The following is a 5,598-nucleotide window of genomic DNA, read 5'->3' as shown; positions in this document are numbered from 1 at the left end:
GTGGTGGCTCACATCTGTTACCCTAGCAGTTTAGGGGGCTAAGTTGGGAAGGTTGCTTGAGGCCAGGAGTTCAAGACCAGCCTGGGCAATGTCTCTACAAAGAATAGAAAACTTAGCCAGGTGTGGTGGTGTGCACACCTGTAGTCCCAGCTACTTGTGTGGGTGAAGCAGGAGAATTCCTTGAGTCCAGGAGTTGAGGATGATATCATTGCACCCTAGCTAGGGCGACAGTGATACTCTATTTCAAAAAAGCCCTGAGCGAGATTAAAAGCCATATTCAGAAAGAGCACTTCTGGGCACTGGCCCCATCCAAATTCCCACCCTCATCTCTTGTTCCCCCCATACCCCATTACTGGTACCCGAGCTTGCAGTTTTTGGAACATGTCCACCCATGCTGTCACTGATGGGCCTGTGAGCTGCTTCCTCTTCCTGAAATGCTCTTGTTTCTTCTTGCTCCTCCCCCAGCCCACTCTCCAACTGCAGACAGAAGAGCTTTACATACATGAGCCCAGTGGCATCACAACCCAGCTGAAACCTTTCTTGTGGCCCCTACTACCCTAGTTACATCACTAGGCTGTGACACAGCCTGTGTGGTCACACCTGACCTGGTTCTGGTCCAGATTCTAGCCTCACTTCAACCACACTGGGGTCTCTGCTCCCAGGATGCGCCAAGCTCCTTCCTGTTGCAGGGCCTTTGCACAGGCAGTTCCTGCCAGCAGAAAAGCCCTTCCCCTTCCTATTCACCACAGTGGCTCCTCCTGACCCTTCTGATCTTGGTTCCAATGTTTCTCAGTGAGGTCTTCCCTGGACTCCCCAAACTAATCCCTCATTTCTTTTTCCCTTATGTTGTTTCATTCTCTCATTTCACACTAAGCATTAGTTTTAAATTACATCCATTTGTTTGACTGTGGTTTTTTTGAGACATAGTCTGTTATCCTGAGTAGAGTGCCATGGCATCATTGTAGCTCATGGCAACCTCCAGTTCTTGGGCTTGAGCAATCCATCTCGCCCCAGCCTCCTGAGTAGCTGGGACTATAGGCGTGGGCCACCAGGCCTATCTAGTTTTCCTTTTTTTGTTGTTTTTAGTAAAGATGGGGTCTTGATCTTGCTCAGGCTAGTCTCTAACTCCTAAGCTCAAGCCATTCACTGGCCTTGGCCTCCCAGAGTGCTGGGATTACAGGTGTGACCCACTACACCTGGCCTCGTTTGCTTGTATGTCACCCTCCTCTCCCTACTGTGTGTTCTCTGAGGACCCATCCTGTGATGTTCATAATGTTTAGCAAAGAATAAGTGTTAAGTAAATAGATGCAATGAGGAGTGAACATTCTCAGTCTCAAGACAGATTGTTTTCTTTTTTGAGACAGGGTCTGTTGCTGGGGCTAGAGTGCAGTGGCATCACAGCTCACAGCAACCTCAAACTCCTGAGCTCAAGCGATCCTTCTATCTTGGCCTCCTAAACTGCTAGGAGGGACTATAGGCATGGGCCACCACACTTGGCCAAGACAGATTCTAGGACAGGGTCTTCAAGAGGGCCTTACAGGGGTCTTTTCTCCCAAAAGCCTGTGTCTACTCTGGTGAGTGGAGAATTCGCAGGGATGCTGTCACCATGGCTCACAGGAACCCACGTCCCATCTTGTGGCTATATTTAATTCCACTCCACTCCCCATTCATCACTTCTCCCAGGAAGATCATAACATTTGACATAATCTGGTGGCTGGAGATGGGACTGTATCTATGTGTCCCTGAAATAGCAGGCAGGAGTCCCCCACAGGCTTCCACCTATAGGAGGTGCTCTTCTCTCTGATGACCAAGACCATGTCTCCCACCCCTGTCACTAAAACACTGCATGAACTGGGAACTCTCACTCCCTGAAACCTTCTCCCAATCCTGCCCAGGACCCTCATAAGCCAGTGCACCTCTCCCTCTGCTCCAGGCAGTGGAGTGAGTGGAAGTGAAGCCCGGCAGGCGGGGTTTGCACCTGCCCCATACTCAGAGGTCAGACTCCTCCCCTCTGAGTCAGCTCATCTCTGTGGGATGGGGCAGGTGACACTCCTGATGCCAGGGTTGCCCGACACCGTAAGACCTTAGATAAGCGCATTTTGATTATTCCCTTTGGGACAGCCTTTTATTCATTATTTCTGGCCTGCAAACTCTCTATGAAATGAGCCCCCGAAAGCTGAGACTCATCTTTGTTCCTCTTTCTCTGTTCAGCGGTCATTAAGCGTCCCCCCTGCACAGGCACTGGCCACTGGGACAGCACCTATGACCCCACCCTTGCCCTGAGAGGCCAGAGTCTGCTTTCTTCCTCATAGAGCCCTAGACACCAACTGGGGTTCTGTGAGGCCCAGTCCCAACTCCTGCTGTATCCAAAGTAGCAGCCCAGTAACCAACCATCACTTTAGCAAGAATGTCTAGTTTGCTTCCACTTCCCAAGGAAAACTAAAGGGGGGTGCAGTTTGTGACCCCAGAGCCCTTGCTAAAGGCCCAGTTCTTCACCGCTGGAGAGCTGTGGAGCCTCTCAGAAGCCAAAGCTCCGAAATCTCCCTGGACAATGTTTGCAGAGCTGATCTGTCTCCTGTTTCCTTTACTTTCTCCCAGCTTCATTGTATGGAAATATGAACTTACTCTTCATGATTTTTTTTTTCTTCCCTCCATTGCCCATTCTGCTGGCCTGGCGTCGTGCATGTGCATGCACACAGAGTAGGGAAAGGGGAGGGGGAAGCTGAGTGCGGAAAGATGACATTCTTGTGCGCATGCATGTAAATGAATGACATGCACACGTGATAACCTGTAGGGGCAGGACTGAGTTTATCAGTAAGGGCCTAGGAAAGTCTGGCAGCCTGGAGATGCTGTGAGTCTATGAATTTTAAGATGTCACATCTCAAGGGGATCAGGATGAGCAAAAGGTTATCATTCCTCAAGTCCTAGATACTGCCAGCTCTACAGTCCTTTGGCTGTTGAACAACAGTCCTGGGTGTGCCAGTGATGTTTCTTATCAGAGGAGGGACGGAGCACCCAGCTTTGAGACTCCTGTCCTGATGGTCCTACTCCCAGCCCCTTGGCTCCTGGGCACCATCTTGCTTCCGTGTCTCCCCCACGACCTCTGAGGGCTGCAAACAGGCCCATGTCCTGGATTCCCTAGTCAGGTCTACAGCCAGTGGAGGAGAGACACACCACAGGGATCATTGCCCACATTCTTAATTCATCACAACTGGGCCAAGTGTCACGCAGGAGGGGCTCTGAGACTTTGAAAGATGTTATTGTAATCTGTGAGATTTATACATGACCCTAAAATCTGTTTCTACACAGAGCCAGTCTCATGCTGCTAAGGCTGGAGGGGCAAGGGAGAGAAAAGGTGTTGGACAGGAGGGGGACAGCTGTGGACTCCTATGTGGGCTTCCAGCAGGGATACTCGGAGCAAAGAATATGTAACCACTCTTCTTGTGGGGCCGGGCTTCACTATCCAAAAGGTCCCTGCAGATTCCCGGCTCAGAGTGATGCCTACTGCCTTTGATCGAGCCTGACTTTCCAAAGATTGTTTCCCTGGGTCCTCACCATCACTCGGAAGGAAGTGCTAATATGATCCCATTTTGCAGAAAAGGAAACTGAGGTTCAGAGAAGGGAAAGCCCAGGGTCACACAGCCAGGAAGCAGTGGGGCCGGATGTGAGTCCCTGGTGAGTGAGTGTGGAACTCCCAATCCTGACTGTTGGGGCAGCCTTGAGGGGCTGATCAGGAAGGGACCTTCTATTAGGCACTGGTCTGGCTGTGTCAGTACTTCAGGTCATCTTAGTATCTAATGCAGCCCTGGGAGGGAGCATTGTTATCCTTATGCCTATTCCTATCTCTATGGCTCAGAGCAGTGAGGTCACCGATCCCCGGGCCATGAGATGTGAGCATGGGGCAGAGTCTGAGCCCCTCTAGTCCACACCCAGGAGCCCTTTGCTGTAGAGAGTTGTCTCCTGGGGCATGGGGTCCCCCAGGCACTCTGTCCCCTCGTTTCTGTGCCCAAGCCTGTAGGCTCCCTTCTCCCTGGGGGTTCTGCCCAAACCGCTCCTGGTCTGTCCCCCAGCTCCTGTGGAGCTCTTCTACTGTCATCATTACTGTCCCCACAGTGTCTCTGCCTAGTCTGAGGAGAATCCCTGCTGCTAGACTGGCGGGAGCCGGGGACATACCCCTCTAGGCTGCCTCCTAGAGACAGCGTACCCAGCGGCAGCGTGCAACCCAGGCTCTTAAGAGCTGGACCTCAGCTACATTGTTGTCCAGAGGTGTGATGCCCTGGTCAGGGGACAGAGGCAGTGGGAGAGAAAGGGTTCTTTATTCTCTGTGGGCTGCTTGGGACTGTGTCAGCTGAGTCCTTGCCTTGCTGGGTTGCTGGCTGTCAGCTCTTGTTGTCCTAATGCATGTAAAATACTACTTCACGTACAGTAACTTATGGTGGCAAGAGCTCAGGGTCAGTGGCTTGACCAGAGCTGGGTTTCCACCTGAGCCATGTGCCTCTCATCCTCTGGGGGTGGCGGCTCCCGAGGACACGCTACTCTCACTGAAAATGGCATAAGTGAGGGCAATGCCTGTGGCTTAAAGGAGTAGGGTGCTGGCCCCATATGCCAGAGGTGGTGGGTTCAAACCCAGCCCTGGCCAAAAACTGCCAAAAATAAAAAAATAAAAAAATAGAAAGAAAATGGCATAAGTGAAAAGGAGTGAGCAGAAACCCAGGGTGCTTTTTAAGAACTTGGCTCAGAATTGGCAATTGTCATGTCCACTCACATTCTCTTGGCCAAGAAAAGTCACGTGGCCGAGCTCTACATGAGTAGGGCAGAGAAATACTCTGCCTCAAGGAAGAGGGCAGTGAATATTTGCTGAAAGGTATCCAACTATGACAGAGACTTGGACAAGCCACTCCCCTTCTCTAGGGGTTATGGGGCTGTGTCATTTCCAAGAGTTTTCCCATCTCAATTCTTTGAGTCCCTGGGATGGTGGTGTTTTATTATACTTCCCAATCCAGCACTGCCCAGTCTCCCAAGGAGTCCTAGAGGCCCACAGTGAGCTGGTGCTGGGGTGGGGACGGTAAGGTCAGTCAGGCTCCTGTTCCTTTAAGCTGGCAGGCCCCTCACAAACCTGGCAGCACACCTACCCTCTCCTGTTTTTAGTCTTAGCCTGGGTCTTTTTCTGAACCACCCTGCTATCCTCAGTCCTACCTGCTCCCTGAAACTGTCCCACTCACAGCTGGGGCTCGCTTCTTGAGAAGACGACTTTCCAGCTCCTGTCCCCCTTCAGCTTTGGTTATGACTTTGCCTGCTTCTTCACCCTAAGAAAAATCCTAGGCCTACCTGAGGCTGATCCCTGGAACCTCCATCCTAGGCCCCTTCATGAGTGGTCTTCATTTTGGACTCCTAAAAAAGGAAACAAGAACCCAGCCTACCCACAGGGGGCGCCCGTAGAGGACTTGCTTCCCCTTCTTCATCAGCCAGCAGAAGCACCTGCATGGTGGATCCTTCATTCCCCGAGAATGGAAACCCGGGCCCTGGCAGGTGTGCTCCTACTTTGGTGCATTTAAATTGCTCTTCCCTGGGCCAGTTTCATCCCTTCCTTTTCCAGCC

This window comes from Otolemur garnettii, unplaced genomic scaffold (assembly GCF_000181295.1).
Source record: "Otolemur garnettii isolate 467f Iridium unplaced genomic scaffold, OtoGar3 scaffold00184, whole genome shotgun sequence".
Lineage (NCBI taxonomy): Eukaryota > Metazoa > Chordata > Mammalia > Primates > Galagidae > Otolemur > Otolemur garnettii.
The sequence above is the reverse complement of the archived record's forward strand: the minus strand, read 5'-3'. Positions refer to the sequence as shown.